This window comes from Mandrillus leucophaeus, unplaced genomic scaffold, assembly GCF_000951045.1.
Source record: "Mandrillus leucophaeus isolate KB7577 unplaced genomic scaffold, Mleu.le_1.0 Scaffold1008, whole genome shotgun sequence".
NCBI classification, from domain to species: domain Eukaryota; kingdom Metazoa; phylum Chordata; class Mammalia; order Primates; family Cercopithecidae; genus Mandrillus; species Mandrillus leucophaeus.
This window is the reverse complement of record NW_012098188.1, coordinates 1,020,930-1,038,553: the sequence shown is the minus strand read 5'-3', so window position 1 is coordinate 1,038,553 and position 17,624 is coordinate 1,020,930. Positions and strand designations below refer to the sequence as shown.

The 17,624-nt window shown below is 43.4% G+C and overlaps 1 protein-coding gene across 1 annotated transcript in view; it reads left to right on the top strand.

Moving 5' to 3' along the window:
* STS (steroid sulfatase (microsomal), isozyme S) overlaps positions 1 to 17,624 on the top strand; it is a 206,672-nt gene that overhangs the window by 1,089 nt on the left and 187,959 nt on the right. The gene's annotated exons all lie outside the window — the stretch shown is intronic.

The following is a 17,624-nucleotide window of genomic DNA, read 5'->3' as shown; positions in this document are numbered from 1 at the left end:
AGCACAGTGGTGCAATCTCTGCTCACTGCAGCCTCAGCATCCCGGCTTCAAGTGATTCTCCTGCCTCAGCCTCCCGAGTAGCTGGGATTACAGGCGTGAGCCACCAGGCCTGGCCAATAAAGGGGCCGCTCTGCGCACGCGCCTCCCGCGGCCCCTCGCCGGGCGGCTGGGAGCCCTAGCGTCCTGGGCTGCCCAGTGCCGCTCCGCGCACGCGCACCTCGGGCTTTCGCCGCAGCAGCAGCTGCAGACCAGGGATACGTCGCGGGCCGGCGTGATACGTTTACCCGTATCAACTCCTCCTCACTTCACACCCGGAATCGGTCCAAGCTACGCAGTCAGCGGCCGCGCAGAGCCGAGAGGGCAAATTCACTGCTTGACTTTGTATCAGGTGTGAATGAGGAAGGAGGGACAGTACAAGGGACTGTCGAGTGAGGAGAGGGGGTTGAAGTTTCTCAGGGTGGCATCACTGCTAGCCATCAGGTTGCAGACAAATGGCCTTGGTCACGAGGTCCCTGGGTGGGTTCGCCCGAGCCGCCAGCCCCTGGACCGTGGGTGGGTTTTTCTCAGTTTCGCTTGCCCGCCTCCCTGCGGTCCTGGACCGCGACTTGAACCGGCAGCCGCGCATGCGCAGTGTGCGGAGAGGATGCACCACCTCCGTGCCTGCATCTCTGAGTGTCCCAGGCTGGTGCATTGTCTCAGAGCAAAGCCAAGCTGCGCAAGAAGGATGCTGAAATAATACTAATAGTCAACATGCCTTGCTGGTTGTTCCTTCTTAGGTATCATCTGTCTTTTGGGCTGCTCTGAGTTTTCTTCCTTTTTTAACTTTTCAAATGCCACCTAAACAGCTTTCTTTTCCCCCCCCCCTTGCCATCGTCAGAAAAATACTTTCTTGTCCCTGTTTGTATTTTGTGTTCGTTTATGCGGTATATTCACGTTTAAGGACAAGGATTGGACCTTTTGAGAAGCGGAAATAAGACAGTTTTAAGACTTTAAAAATGTGAGGGTGTGTGGGGCGCAGTGGCTCACACCTGTAATCCCAGTACTTAGGGAGGCAGAGGTGGGAGTTGCGGGAATACTTTGAGCCCAGGAGTTTAAGAACTGTCTGGGCAATATAGCGAGACCCTGTTATCCACAAAAGGGGAAAAAGATAAAAACAAAACAAAACAAAAAACAGGTGTAAACATAAGGATGTATTTCTAGTTTAGTGCCTACATGGTGGATGGGGGCACGCCTGGATTCAGCAAGAATTATCATCTGTGATAGACAAAATGCATCTGTGTCTGTTTCCTCCTGGGTAAAATGGAGGTGATAAAGGAGGTGAGGCAGGCCAGGCCCTTAGTACTAGTGCATAATATATAGTCAATAAAATTATGTGTTCTTACAGCTGGTGCTATAAGATAGCTTCCCCCGTTTAACGCAATCGTGATTTCCCTTTGAGGACACGGAATTTCAGAGAAGGCAATTTATGAGCAAATTAGGAAGGGACTTGTGTGACTCAAATACAGTCATTCATGGTTTCTGTATTAGTTTGCTACAGCTGCCATAATAATGTACCACAGACTAAGTAACCTAAACAACAGATGTATATTGTGTCACAGATCTGGAGGCCAGAAGTCCTAGATCAAGATGTCAGCAGTCTTAATTCCTTCTGAGGTCTGTGAGGAAAGGACCTGTTCCAGGCCTTTCTCCTCAGCTTGAACCTGCTTTCTTTTCCCTGTATCTTGTCCTGTTGTCTTCCCTCTGTGTGTGTCTCTGTGTCCAAATTTTCTCCTTTTTAAAGAACACCATTCTTATTGGACTAAGGACCACCCTAATGACTACATTTTAATTTGATTACCTCTGACAAGATCCTGTTTCCAAATAAGGTCACATTCTGAGGTAGTGGGGATGAGGACTCCAACATATATTTTTGGGGAACACAATTCCATAATAGATGCATTCCACACACATTGCTGTGGTACCTACAGTAAGTATGACAGTATTTTCCACCTGGAGTCTTGAGAATTCTCCCTCCCAGTTTCTTTCCATTCTCTGGAAACAAATGGTTGCACACATGTCAGAGTTTCTGTTATTTTTTTGGTATCGTAACCACCTCACATTTCTGTTTAGTCATTAAATTAAAAAAGAGTATTTTTCTTTTTCTCTTCTTTTTTTTTTTTTTAATGAGACAGAGTCTCACTCTGTCGCCCAGGCTGGAGCACAGTGGTGCAATCTCTGCTCACTGCAGCCTCAGCATCCCGGCTTCAAGTGATTCTCCTGCCTCAGCCTCCCGAGTAGCTGGGATTACAGGCACCAGCCACCACACTCAGCTAATTTTTGTATTTTTTAGTAGAGATGGGGTTTTACCATATTGGCCAGGCTGGTCTTGAACTCCTGACCTAGTGATCTGCCCACCTCGGCTTCTCAAAGTGCTGGGATTACAGGCGTGAGCCACCAGGCCTGGCCAATAAAGAGTATTTTTCAAAGGAAAAAAGGCCCCAGTCCCATTTTGACGAAATGGCAAAGCCTCACAGTGATTGTGGAAGAGACAGATTGGGAAACCTTAGGTACTTCAGCTCTCCATAGATGTGAAAACATGCTTCACATTATTTTTTTATAAGTCTTATTTTCTATACTTTTCAGTAACATCACTTCTATGCATAAGATGGAAGACTCCTCTTTGCTTAAAAAAAAGAAAACAAACTGACTGTGTGAATGCTTCTCTGTCACAAGCTAGTTTGGAAAAGAATGAAATTTTGTTCTAGCAATGTGGTTTGTACACATATAACAAGTTAGTTTTTAGCTTTTCATAATTCTCCAACAGCCAAAGATGGCCAGCTTCTATGCTGACAGGGATACATTTCCTTCCATGAATTACAGTTTACTTTTGTACAATTGTGTTTTCCCCATGGGACAATAAGTTACTTTTCCTGACAATTTTAAGATACAGTAGAAATGATCCAGTAAACTACGGTATGATGGCATCAAAAACACATTAACAATGGAACAGATAAACAGACGATCTTCTTTCACACAACATACAAACTTAAACATGCCATTTATTGTGTGTGTATACATATGCCATCCTCTATGAAGTCTTAGCTTATTTCAACTTCCTTAGTTTGTTGTCCTGGTTCCTGTGTCTCTGTGCTTTTGTTATCTGTTGTATTTGATTTCCAGTCTGCTATATCTGTTTTCTGTGAGCCCCCTTTGCCCCATTATTCTCTTTACTTTTCTGGGGCACACATCTTGCCCAGTGTAGATGGAGGGTAACAGATTGGACTAGGGACCATCTTTCTCAGTGGCTATACACAGTCCACTTTTCTTGATGATGCTGAGAGACCAGAAAGCTCTGACTTCATCTGATGGGGCCTCAATATGAGCTCCTTGCTGCAGACTTACCTGCCTTCTTCCCCTATATAGCTGGCTTAGCAATGTTGACTTAGGAAGTCTCTTGCTTCAGAGGCACTGAATATTCTCACCCCTTCCCGCTGCTGGTTTCCTCCCAGCCCAGTGAGCTCTGGAAGGGAGCCTGACATAAATGGCTGAATTCGCCACTCCTGGTTTTGTACTCTCGGACGTATCTGGTACTTGTGTGTGGGGAGGGTCATTGTTTTTGAACCCCTTCACCATCAGAGTACAAACTGGCTCTGAGCGAGAGATCCGGTTTGCTTCTCTGCAGTGGTGGATAACAGATGTGATCTGAACTGGTAGTGCCAGCATCTACTGGGAGCTCACTAGAAATGCAAAATCCCAGCTGCCACCCCCAGACTGACCGACTCAGCATCTGCCTTTCAACCAGGACATCCAATGGTCTAGACCATTGACCCCCTCCGGGGTATACCAGCTACTTCATTGTGGGGAGGGGGCTTAGGATTATTATTATTGTTGTTATTTTATTTATTTGGTTTTTTTTTTTGAGACGGAGTCTCGCTCCGTCGCCCAGGCTGGAGTACAGTGGCGCGATCTCGGCTCACTGCAAGCTCTGCCTCTTGGATTCACGACATTTTCCTGCCTCAGCTTCCCGAGTAGCTGGGACTACAGGTGCCCGCCACTATGCCCCCGGCTAATTTTTTTGTATTTTTTAGTAGAGGCGGGATTTCACCATGTTAGCCAGGATGGTCTCGATCTCCTGACATTGTGATCCGCCTGCCTAAGCCTCCCAAAGTGCTGGGATTACAGGCGTTAGCCACCGCGCCCAGCCAGGATTATCATTTTAATGTAAAGAAGTAGCAAATGTGTTAAGTTTACCAACATTTATTTTTATTTTATTTTATTTTTTGAGACAGGATCTCACTGTGTCGCCCAGGCTGGAGTGCAGTGGCATGATGTTGGCTCACTGCAACCCCACCCTTCCGGGTTCAAGCGATCCTGCCACCTCAGCCTCCTGGGTAGCTGGGACTGCAGGTGCCCACCACCATGCCTGGCTAATTTTTATATTTTTTAGTGGAGACGGGGTTTCACCATGTTGGCTAGGCTAGTCTTAAACTCCTGACCTCAAGTGATCCACCTGCCTTGGCCTTCCAAAGTGCTGGAAGTACAGACAGGAGCCATGGCACCCAGCCCTAACATTTGATATTTGTGTGAACACTGGTCAGTGTTCTTGTGTCTTGGTCTTTTCTCCAGGTATCCTTACAGGGAGGAGGGGAGACATCATTGCTTTCAACCATTTTATTTGATTTCAGCATAATGCAATGTACATATTAAGGTAAAGTGTATTTACGGTTTATATTATTTAATTTTTAAATCAGCTCTCAAAAAATGGACAAAGGGATCAAAGACATGCCTATGAAAATAATAAAATGTAGCTTCCTGTTAATAACAAGAAAGTAGAAATTCCAGCATCAGCTTTATAGCCTTCACTAATGATTACAGATCATGTTTCGTAATATCCGTAATGTTAGTGCCTAAGTAGACACACACTATTCTAAAATAGCACATGTGAAGGGAGGATGTGTGCTCCAAAAATGTGGAGAAGTGAAGCATGTGGTCAGACCTTACCATGAGTTCAAATTTCCTCTGTCCTGCCAGGATTCTCACTGACTAGACATAACTAGACATCTGAGAGAGGGGCTCAGGCTTCATTACTCCCCACCCTTTATCATCATATTGTTCTGGGATTTAGGGCTCCTGACTCCAAACAGTTCCCTCCTCGTTTGCCCCTCTCTCTGTTTCTCCTTCCCTCCCTTTCTTTCCTCCTTCTCTCTTTCCCTGTCTTCCTTCCTGTCCTCCTCCTCGACTCCCTCCCTCTCTCCTTTCCTCCCTTCCTTTCCTTCTTCTCTCTTTCCCTGTCTTCCTTCCTGTCCTCCTCCTCGACTCCTTCCCTCTCTCCTTCCCTCCCTTCCTTTCCTCCTCCTCTCTTTTCCTGTCTTCCTTCCTGATCTCCTCCTCCACTCTCTCCCTCTCTCCTTCCTTCCCTTCCTTTCCTCCTGTCTTCCTCCTGTCCTCCTCCTTGACTCCTTCCCTCTCTTCCTTTCCTCCTTCTCTCTTTCCCTGTTTTCCTTCCTGTTCTCCTCCTGCACTCTCTCTTTTCTTCCCTTCCTTTCCTCCTTCTCTCTTTTCCTGTCTTCCTTTCTGTCCTCCTCCTCGACTCCCTCCCTCTCTGCTTCCTTCTCTTCCTTTCCTCCTTCTCTCTTTTCCCATCTTCCTTCCTGTTCTCCTCAACTCCCTCCCTCTCTCCTTCCCTCCCTTCCTTTCCTCCTTCTCTCTTTTCCTGTCTCCCTTCCTGTCCTCTTCCTCAACTCCCTCCCTCTCTGCTTCCTTCCCTTTCTTTCCTCCTTCTCTCTTTTCCTGTCTTCCTTCCTTCCTTCCTGTCCTCCTGCTCGACTCCCTCCCTGCTTCCTTCCCTTCCTTTCTTTCTTCTCTCTTTTCCTGTCTTCCTGTTCTCCTTCTAAACTCCCTCCCCCTCTCCTGCCCTCTCTCCCTCTTTTCCTTTTTTCTTTCCCTCCTGATGTTGCCTCTAGCGTAGCCTCCTCCCTCCAGGACCTGTGAGGGGTTTGTGCACCCATAATGGATACAACTGGGGATGTCAGCAACTTGGGCCTTTGCTGTGTCTTGCACCACATTCACAAAGAGGGGTACCCACTGGCCCTGCCCGCTGAAGCTTCTCTCCTTGAGTGGAATCACAGCTGGAGCTCACCATGCAGAGTGCTGAGTGCCATCTCTAATGTGTGCCTTGTGTCGTCGCTGCTTCTGAATAAACCACATGCCCACCTGCAAGGCTCTGAGTTCCTGTCACATCTTATGCAAGTTGCTTAGTGCTCTGGTCACTTCTCCAAAGTGTTTAGAAAGGCCACATGCTGAGTGTCTGAGATGAAAGAGTGAGTAGTTTATGGTTAAAGTTGGCTCATTGTTTCATAGCAACTGTGGTAATAACCACCAGCCCTCAAACAATTAGAATGTGCTTAGAACTTTATGAATGATCTCTTACTTCATTGACTCGGCAACTTTGCAAGGTAAACAATGGAATTCTTCTTCTTACAGAAATAAAGAAATGGAGCATGAGGAAAGTCAGGTACCTTGCCTCAAGTCATATACCTGAAAATGATCAGGGTGGAGAGTTCAACCTCTGTTGGTCTTCCTTCCTCAAAAAAAGCCAAAAGGCAAAAAATATCTATTAATATGTTTCATATATGTTTTCAAAATTTCTTATGTTGTGCTTAAGCAATCAGGACCACAACATGAATAGATAATATCAAAGTCAAACACAAGAATGAATGTGCAAATAAAGGGGAAAAAACTATTCTAGAAACCACCAGCAAAAAAACGATAAGGAAAAGGAACCTTCAAAAATAAACAAGGAACATTTGTTTTCTTCAATTCTGATATCAGTATGGCATATCAGCGATAACATGGTTCAACCAGTCATTTCTAGGATTGAAAGTTTTCGCCTTTATTTTACTTGCACCCAACTCCTGTGCTGCTTGGTGCAAGCTAACGTCTGGAGGGAACAGAAAGCTGGTTGCACAGCCTCTCCCTTCAGCTTCCCCATGATCATGTAAGCCTGGAAAATGTGCTGAATGAGTCCTTGCCTCCTCAATTCATAGCCACGTGTTCATTTGAAACTCTCCCATTTTTGTGGTCAATGATCTTCCCATTTTTTTTTTTTAACACAACAATTCTCAGACTTACTCAACAGGGGCCATCACACATGCTCTTTAAAAAGAACATAATATCTCCTTCAAACACACTTTAGAAATACCAGATTACTGTTAGGCATAGGGTCCATTCTGACTTACATTCTGCCTCACCACCAACTTTCTTGAGAAGCAATCATTCAGTAAGGCTGTGGGATTTTGCCAAGTGAGCATGACACCAAATACATTGGAAAAGCAGAGTAAATTTACAGAGTAAAATTCAGAGAATGAGAATCTTAGGTACCTCAAATAGTTAAGATTTTAAGAATCTTAAAGGGAACAGAATATGTTTATATGTATATATGTATACCATACATATGTTATATAAGCTATATAAATAATATATTGGTGTGCATGGTTTTGATAAACTTGAGGAAATGCCTTTATATATAACTTCAATATATTTAGTTTGTATATATTCACAAATGTGTATGTTAAATATTATATTACAAATAATGCAACTGCATGACTTTAAGAAAGTTAAGAAGAAAGATGATTACAGTAGGTTCTCACTTGTTCGGAGGTCTTTGGAAACTGTGACTTTAAGCAAAGCCACATATAACAAAGCCATTTTTTGTTCTCATCAACTTTATAACAAAATGATGTTGAATGAAACAATATGCTGTATATCGTTCCCCTTAAAGTTGCAATTTCCAAGAATCAGCCAGGTATGGAGGCTCACGCCTATAATCTCAGCACTTTGAGAGGCCGAGGCCAGTGGATTGCTTGAGCTCAGGAGTTCAAGACCAGCCTGGGCAACATGGTGAAATCCCATCTCTACAAAAAAATACAAAAATTAGCTGGGTGTGATGGCTTGTACCTGTTGTCCCAGCTACTTGAGGGGACTGAGGTGGGAGGATTGCTTAAGCCTGGGAGGTCGAGGCTGCAGTGAGCTCTGATCGTGCCACTGTACTCCAGCCTGGGTGTCATAGTGAGAACCTATCTCAAAAAAAAAAAAAAAAAAAAAATTTCTGAGAATCTATTGACATTAAGTCAGGAGTTATTGTGTATATGATTTAAATGTAGTTAATTTATTACATATATACATACATATAGGTGCATGCATGTGTGGGGTTTTTATTTTTAGCTGGCTCTTCTCTTTGGATGTATGTGTGGTTCTAACAAACTTCAGGCGAAAGGTCTTTATATATAATATATGTGTATATATATTTATATATAATTGCATAGGTTTGAGAGTTGTTTAATAGGCTAAGTGAAGTAGATGGGTCAAACAGGTACAACACATGTATTTTGTTCTCTTGTGGGCACATTTCAGTTGAATATGTTTATTGGCTGCTGTTGTATTAGTGCATAAACAATAGCATTTGGAAGCATCTATTTCAAGTCAATATCCTAGGGCCCTTTAAACCACTCTGAAAGAATCTTAGAGGCAATAAATTTCCATGATCCCTTCCTCCTGGAGTAAACTAGGATGCCAGTTAAAGAAAGGTAATTTACTAGGACTTAGGTTTTGGTTTAATAATAAAGCTATAACTTGAAACATGGAAATGCAGTATAGCAAGGAGAAGGCTATGATTAAATCTGCTCCTGAAAAATGGAAAGTGAATGATAATTAAAAACTACAAATATGCAAAAATACCCAGAAACTATTCATAATTTTTTGTGTTCCTTCTTTGATCTACCCCCAACCATGTTTCATGTAACACACATAGGAGGAATTCTGGGGTTTTCCATGTGTTTTTGCCCTTTCCTGTGCCATAACCTTTACTTTAATAGACAAGGAGGGGGTCCCCAAACCAGAGATTTGAGAGCACTTTCGGTGTTTTAACGTTTCTAGAATTTATGAAGTTGGCAAATGGCTTGGAGAAGAATAGTTGAGCCCATCCTGAATATATACAGAGCTCACTACTGTTTGTCTTGTGCAGTTGTGGATGTTGCAATAGGGAGACTGTAAACTGGATTCTGGGGCTCCAGGTCTCTTCCTTCTGCATGGCTAAGAGGAGAACCCTTCTGTGAGCACCGTGTTGCTCTCATCCCACTTGTCCGATTTGCATTGAGATGCTTTTTCCTTGATTCAGGGCCCTAATTATCAAGCCTTGACCTTTGCTCATGCAATTGCGGCATGTCGAGTCTTTGAGAGTGAGTGTTCTCTTGCTTATCTCTGATTGCATGTGTCCTTCTTCTGTGGGACTCCAGGATTTCCCACCAACAGTCTCTCTATTGGGTTCTTTCTGGGTACAGGCCCAAGTATGAAGACATGCCCAGTGTTACCTTGAGGGTTGCTATGCAATGCCTCTGATGGTTGGCACAGTTATAGGAATGTCAGATATCAGGTAGGTTCAACTCTGAACAATTTCATTAAGCATCTACACCACGAATTCATATACCAAAGTCTGTGCTTTTCATGATCTTAAAGCACAGTAATTTTCATAGCTCGTAAAGTAAAATCTTTTCACTTCTGTCTTCTCAAAATTGCCAAAAAGGATCATCCATTTCTTTTGGCCAGGCACCATGCCCTGGGACATTATATCTAATCAATAAAGGGTTATTGATCAGAGGGGCCTAAGATGTATACTTCTGCCTGCCTTACTGGTGAGAAAGCTGATGCCCCAAGTGATTAAGCACTTTTTGGAGGTCATACAGCTAGTGGGTGCTGGAATCAGAATACCATGTCTGTCTGACTCCAAAGTCCTCCATCCACATATCAAGACAAATTATTCTGGAGAATATTTATTGTAACGGGATACTCATTTGACATCATCGTGAAATGAGATGGAAAAAAATGGCATCCTATAGGAATTTTCCATGTAGATAGCCAGGAACCCTATGGATCTCTGGCCTCACAGCAATGAGAGAAGTGAAGGCTTATGAAGAGGTTTATATGGCATTATAGCCCTACCTCTTCCCCAGTGGAGTTAGGCTTTCTTTTTTCTTGTTTTCTAAATGAAATAAAAACAAATGATATGGCATGCATCTCTCTTAGCCTCAATCCAATGTTGAGGCTTCAGCGACACTCCTCAGAGAGGTTGATATTTGATTGTGCATCTCTTGGGGGACCTAGGTGGGTGGCACCTGATCCCTGCCAGATCTACACTAGAGACTTCTGATCTCGAGGGCTAGGGGGAGTTGATTTAGGTTGTACTTTCAGAGTCCCTCAAACAAATATGCAGGACCAGATAACCTTAATGATTTGGACTTTTGCCCCACAAAATCTGGGATGAGGAGGAGACTCCAGCAGAGTGACACCACTGGAAAACCAGTTGGAGGAAAAGACGACGTCGCCCGCATCTCAGGAGTTGCAGATGGGGGAGATCCAGCTGGCCTGGCTTCCAAGAACTTAAAAAAATGCCCTTCAGGTTTGCCTGAAATCTTCACATGACGGCGCCAGTGGGAGAAGAACCTTCTGCTCCTTTTCGCCTTCCTTTCCTGCTACTCTCCAGGTGGAGAGATCAGTAACCACAGCAGGGGAAATGAGGGAGGAGGACAATTGAGAAAGCCAGAAGCTTCCCCATGTGTGCCTTCTGTTTCAGGACCACGAAAAGCATGCCTTAGCTGGAGGTAGGGTGGGGAGGAAAGGAAGTCTTACTCTGGAATTAAAGCTGCAGAGATTTAGCATTTCATTCGACATTTAACTTTGATCTTGAAAGCATTCAGTGACCAGAAACATCATGTGATGTGCTGGAATTTTGACCACTAGCTGGTATAAGACATTTCTGCAATGAGTAAGTTTTATAGAGACCCTGGGAGGCAAATCGTTGCCTTTTGGTAAAATCCGAGTCATATTTATTCATGTTAAAATACTTTTCAGGTTTCAGCATGCCCAAATCCTTGGTTATTATTGAGAATAGAAAATGGGCTAACACCGCTACTTTATATATTATTTGAGTGCCTACTGAGAGCCAGAGGCACACAAAATAATTAGAAATAAGCAATTTTTTATTTATAGAAGCAGAATAATGAAAACAGAGACTCAGATTAGGCTTTTTTTTTTTTTTCTTTCTCCCTTTCCTTTTTCCCTAAATGCTGTAAAAACAAACAACACGAGGAAACTAATAAAAGAGAAACACTGGAAGTTATTTTTACTGGGATATGATTTTCCCCAAGGTGTGTGGTCAGAAGACTGCCTGCTGTTTCATCAGTGTTGATGGGACACCACCCTGCTGAGTGGTAGCCCTGCTCATTGCCCAACCCTGTGGTGTTGACACAGAGAATGAATTCCTTGGGGCTCTTGGCACTGTGTTGTATGTGTAACTCACTTAACAAACAGGCTGGCAAGGCTTAGGTGCATCAGGCTCTCGACAGATCGTTAAAAACAAAACCCTTGCTCTTCTCATCCTAAACCCACGTCCTATGTTGTTGTTCATCGAAAAAGTAATCATCACTGTTTGTCTGTCCCACCCCACCATTATATAGCCTCCCTCTTCTTCCTCAACACACACTCCCTTTTCTTGCTGCACACCGTGCAATGCAAAATTCAGTGCCCACAGGAAGTCCTCTCAGTGAACTCCTGATTGTTTTCCAGGTTAGGGAGTCAATAGGTGAATAAGAATTGCAGTTCAGTATTCAGGGCTGGCACCCAAAGCTCCTCCAAAGTGATGAGTTGGTGAAGGAAGTCCAACTTCCCTCTGAGTGATGTTAAAAATGTGTGGGGGACTGGGGGAGAGGAAGGCCAGGTGGAGAAATACATGCAGTTAAATAACTTTTTTATGATAGATTCGCTGATTACTCAGTGATGACTTTATTGCCAATGATGCTCCAATATAACTGCCCAGGCTGTCAAATGATCATTCACACACGATGAGCATTCGGCTGGGATGCTTGTCCGATGTGATGGTATGAAAAGCTGTTTGAGATCCTTGAAGGAGACATACAAAGTGTCTAAGTCTCCCAGTAAGGAGCCCTCTCTGAAAGCCTTGTAAGAACTGGTGAGTTAAATTTTTAATATGATTATTAGTTTTGCTTCTCTGCTGCTAAGATGTTGAGATACGTGATGACAGAAAATTGTTTACAGGGAATATTTACTTTAGTTGCACTGCTTCAAAGGAAGTCTAAAGGTTTCTATTTCTTTCCCTTCCTGGAATAGCTCAAGAGCAGCATGGTAAGAATTAATTGAATAAGTAGAAGAGCCAAGTCTTTGCTCTGGGAGGCAGAGTTTTAAATTCTCTTCTGTGGGACTAATCAAAGTTCGTACATTTTTTATCTGTAGTGTTACATTAAAGAAAATATCTGTAAAACCACCTACAACAATTTATCTAATATGTTCTCATTTGCTCCTTTGCCCTGAAACAAGACTGTCTATAAGGAGAAGAAAGTAATTGCCAAATAGTTTGTCTTTGTGGATTAGAGTGGTAGTTTGAAAACACAAGCTTGGTATAAAGAATACTGGAGTTTAGAGGAAAGAATCCTGAAAGGAAATGAGCAAATGAAGTAGTGCGTTTTGTGCTATAGTTTATACAAAAGAGAAATTACATCAATTAACCTCATGTATGAAAATACTGGGCCCACTGCTTCTTAGTTAGATACAACGTCTATGCCGGAGATGTCTGCCATCCAATGCATTCCCTGAAAGATTGGCATGATTTTAAGCTTTCAACTTACTGCTTTTCTAAAGGATAAATTTGAGAAGGAATTGACAGTTGTTTCACTCTTTTTCATTTTAAATATACAGATTCAATATCTGTAATGTTAATGTATCCTAAAGAGTGGAAAAAGAACATATATACCTGCTTCTAGAAGGGCATACACATAGATCTCCGAGTTTATCCTCAGGACCATGCATGGAGTCAAATGTTTCTTTCTGTTTTTTTTTCTTTTTTTTGAGATGGAATCTCGACCTGTCTCCCAGGCTAGAGTGCAGTGGTGCAATCTCAGCTTACCACAACCTCCACCTCCCGGGTTCCAGCAATTCTCCAGCCTCAGCCTCCCAAGTAGCTGGGATTACAGGCACGTGCCACTGTGCCTGGCTAATTTTTGTGTGTGTTTTTAGTAGAGATGGGGTTTTGCCATGTTGGCCAGGCTGGTCTCGAACTCCTGACCTCAAGTGATCTGTCTGCCTAGGCCTCCCAAGTGTTGGGATTGCATGCTTGAGCCACCGCACCTGGCTGAAGCCAAATGTTTCTTAACAGGCTATGTTGGTTTTAAGATGTGGCGTTTATTACTGCACTTTCTACAGTATGCTTGTGTATGTAAGATCATCTCTATAAAAGAACTAGGTTAACTGAAGAATGAGTATGTAGTTCAGAGATCAGTTACTGTTTTCTGAAAAATTATATTAATTACAGAAAATGAACATCCAAAAACAATTTAACTTTTGCAATGCATGCCGTACATAATCTGGTAATTATGAGCCAACCAAATGGATGACTTTTCTCCCAAAGAGAGATGCTAAGAAATTCCTTTGATCTCTTTCAAGTAAACTCTCTGTTATCTTACGAGCAATTATAATGAATTAAGACGTCCAGTTCATGCTTACTTTACTTCTTATCAGAGTATCAGCATATTTCATGTACACATCAGTTTTGTCTTCTGTGCCAACCCAAGTAGATTGAGTTGGAGGAATGTTAAAAATAGTTTTCACTGAAAATAATATTAAAAGTGTTGAAATTATTTTACAGAAAGTTTGCTCCATTTCATGTCATTTACTGTAGGTACTCTTTGTCTCCAGGAATGCATGATAATGCTTTACTGAATACCCTGTGAATTGGTGTCTATAGTGACATTACTATTTGCCAACTGAGAAATTGCCCCATATTCATTTCTAATGAGATTATCACATCACAGCTGATACCAGGAGATACTGTAAAAGCTTTCAGTGCATGAAAAAAAGATAATAATGACTCCTCTTTGCATTAAAAACCTAAATAGTAAATGTTGAGCGTCTCTTAAAAACTTGAATAAAACAAGCATTAAGAGTTTATGACCAAAAGTTCTAAGCTATGTTTTCCAGACCAGGTTCTGTCACCATTGTTTTGTTTCCATCTTGTCTTCTCCTTAAAATTCCAGACTTGTTTGGAAATTAACCCCTGTCAAACTTGGCCACTGAGTCAACAAGCACTTCCCCAGTGCCCCGGGGTCACAGGTAACAGAGGATGTGGCAATGATGAAGCAGAAGTCCAGTCTTACCTCAGGTGTTTTCTATGAAAGAAAACAAGCAGTATAAATACTGCAAGTACCAATGTCAATGATAATTAAACGCTTATTGTGAGAAGGAAGTAAGGAAGTTCAGGGCAGAGACTTGGCACAGGGCTAATTAGGAGAAGCACCTTCAACTGTGAGGTCTGAGAGAAAGCCCAGGGGGATGGAACAGAGATGGCTTAGGGGCCCAGGTTCCTCTTGGTGGTTCCAAGACTGGGAGATTTTTAGTTTAGAGCTAGAGACTGGGACGTTCTCTTTTATGATGAATTTGCCCAGCGTTTCCCCACGGAGGCACTGTTGGTACATGGGGCTGGGTGATTCCTTGCTGTAGGGGCTGTCCAGTGTATGGTAGGATGCAGCAACCCACAGTATCTCCAGATGTTGCCAAATGTCTCCCGGTAGGTAAAATCCTCCTCCCAGATGACAATCTCTGGCCTGAAATAAGGATTTAAAATGTGTAAGACTGGCCGGGCGCAGTGGCTCATGCCTGTAATCCCAGCACTTTGGGAGTCTAAGGCAGGTGGATCACAAGGTCAGGAGTTCAGGACCAGCCTGGCCAACGTGGTGAAACCCCGTCTATACTAAAAATACAAAGAAATTAGCTTGGCGTGGTGGTGCGCACCTGTAATCTCAGCTATCGGGAGGCTGAGGCAGGAGAATCGCTTGAATCCGGGAGGCAGAGGTTGAAGTGAGCCAAGATGGCACCATTGCACTCCAGCCTGGATGACAGACCAAGACTCCATCTTAAAAAAAAAAAAAAAGGTGTGAGACAGAGCTGACTTAGAGCAGGGTTTCTCAACCTCAGCACTGCAGACATTTGGGGCTGGGTCACTCTGGTGGTGGCTGTCCTGTGCACCATGGGGTGCTGGGCATTATCCCTGGTCTCCTCCCAGCAGATGCCAGCAGCACTTCCCACCCACTGCTGAGTTATAACATCCAAGCTTGTCTCCAGATATTACCAGATGTTTCTTGGGTGGCAAAACTGTCTGTTGTGTAGGATCACCAAATTGGAAACAGATAAGAACTGGCATCTGGGGTCACGGAAGAGGTGTGGGGATCATCGTTTTGAGTCTGTTCTCAGCTCTTCTTCCAGCTGGCCAGGCAACTCAGGGTTTTTGCTGGAGCTTGTCACAGCTGGTTTGACCTGGGTCATTGGGCAAGCATTCCCTGGGTCTCGACTTGTCACCTCTTCTGCCTATGAGGAAACTCTGGAGCTATCCACATCCAAGTGACTTGGCCAAGGTTCTGTTCAGCATAGGTGGCTTTTCTAGTACCTGACTTGTTAGCCCACAGGACTTTACCACTTCTTTTTAAATCTTGCCTTCAGAAATACAGGTTTGCAATCCTTTGTCCATAACCAAAAATAGAAAAGAAAAACATTGAAAACCCAGTTTTTCTAACATACTTGGCAGTGACACCAGCTCAAACCAACTAACATAAAATTAACATAAAGTGAAAAGTCTTCATTCATCCCACAGATTATAGGTATTCATTTTGTTTCACTGCAGAACTTTTTTTTTTTTTTTTTTGATACGATCTCATTCTGTTGCCAGGATGAAGTGAAGTGGCTCGATCTCAGCTCACTGCAATCTCCGCCTCCTTGGTTCGAACAATTCTTCCACCTCAGCCTCCCCAGTAGCTGGGACTACAGGTGCCCGCCACCATGCTCAGCTAATTTTTTTGTATTTTTTGGTAGAGACGGGGTTTTCATGTTGGCCAGGCTGGTCTTAAACTGCTGACCTCAGGTGATCTGCTCACCTCGGCCTCCCAAAGTGCTGGGATTACAGGCGTCAGCTACTGTACCCAGCCTCACTGCAAAACTGTTAACATGGGTGACCACAGGCTGCTGTCCAAGACTTCGCTTGAGCTATCATATGTGACATGAGATATTCACCATTACCTTATAAAACCCAAAACATTCTGCATTCTGACACACACCTTTTCTCAAAAGTTTCTATCTCAAGACTATGGACCTGAGAATGTAATTGCAAGTGGAAAAGGGTTCATTCTTAACTTCTTGTGGCCTTCACCACCCGATGGTGCTGTTGTTTTTTGGTTTGTGGTATCATCATGTGCTTCCGTGTGTCCTCGGATGCAGCTTCCCTTATGTAAAACCTCCTTCCTTTTCTGTACTCTCTAAGCTTTACAATAACCTGAGAACACTCAGAAACTGAAATGGAGCCAGAAAAGCTGGGCAGAATAGCTGTGTCATTTGGTTTTGGGCTCAGTTGTAAGTAGCTCTCAGCTGCCACTTCCCAGCCAATTACCTGAGATGCAAAGAACCATTTACACAAATCTGGGGGACAGAGTTACCAAACCTGGGGACTCCGTGGCTTGGGGCTATTAAACCAAAAGACATTTCTTCATTTTTGAAAGGCTAAATTCCATTAAAAAAAAAAAAAAGTCCGAGCATGGTGGCTTTCACGCCTTTAATCCCAGCAATTCCAGAGGCTGAGGTGAGTGGATTGCTTGAGTCTAGGAGTTCAAGAGCAGCCTGGGTAACATGTCAACACCCCATATTTACAAAAAATACAAAAGAAAAAAAAAAGTCAGGTGTGGTGTCACATGCCTGTAGTCCCAGCTACCTGGGAGGCTGAGGTGGGAGGATAGCTTGAGCCTGACAGGTTGAGACTGCAGTGAGCAGCGATTGTACCATTGCACTCCAGCCTGGGGAACAGAGCAAGACCCTCTCTCAACAACAAAAAATAAACAAACAAAAAGACAACCACCAAGTCCTTATTTGGTTTGTTAAAAAGGAAGAAAAATTGTTCTTTAGTGAGTATGGGACAGAGAAACATCTGGGACAGAGTTTCTCATCCTCTGCACACTAGATATTTGAGGCTGGATGATTCCCTTTTGTGGGATGGGCTATCCTGTGCAGTGTGGGGTGTTTACTGGCTTTGCTGGACTGTGATAACCAATATCTACCTCCCAGCTGTGACAGCCAAAAATGACTCCAGACATTGTCCAACATTCCCTGGAATGCAGAATCACCCCTGGCTGAGAACCACTGGTCTAGAAAAAGCATTTTAAAAGGAGTAACAGCCCGGGTATGGTGGCTCACATCTATAATCTCAGTGCGTTGGGAGGCCAAGGAGGGCGAGGAGATTGAGACCAGGAGTTTGAGGCCAGCTTGGACGACATAGCAAGACTCTGTTTCTACAAAAAGTAAAAAAATTAAAAATCAGCTAGGTGTGGTGGCTCACACCTGTAGTCCCAGCAACTTGGTAGGCTGAAGTAGGAGGATCCCTTGGGCCTAGGAGTTCAAGGTTGCCATGAGCTGTGATCACACCACTGCACTCCAGCTGGGTAACAGAGTGAGGTCCTGTCACTAAAAGTAAAATAAAGTAATAATACAATAAAAATAGTAATGCAAAGCTTTGACTTAATCAGCATTCTCTGCCTTGATACTAT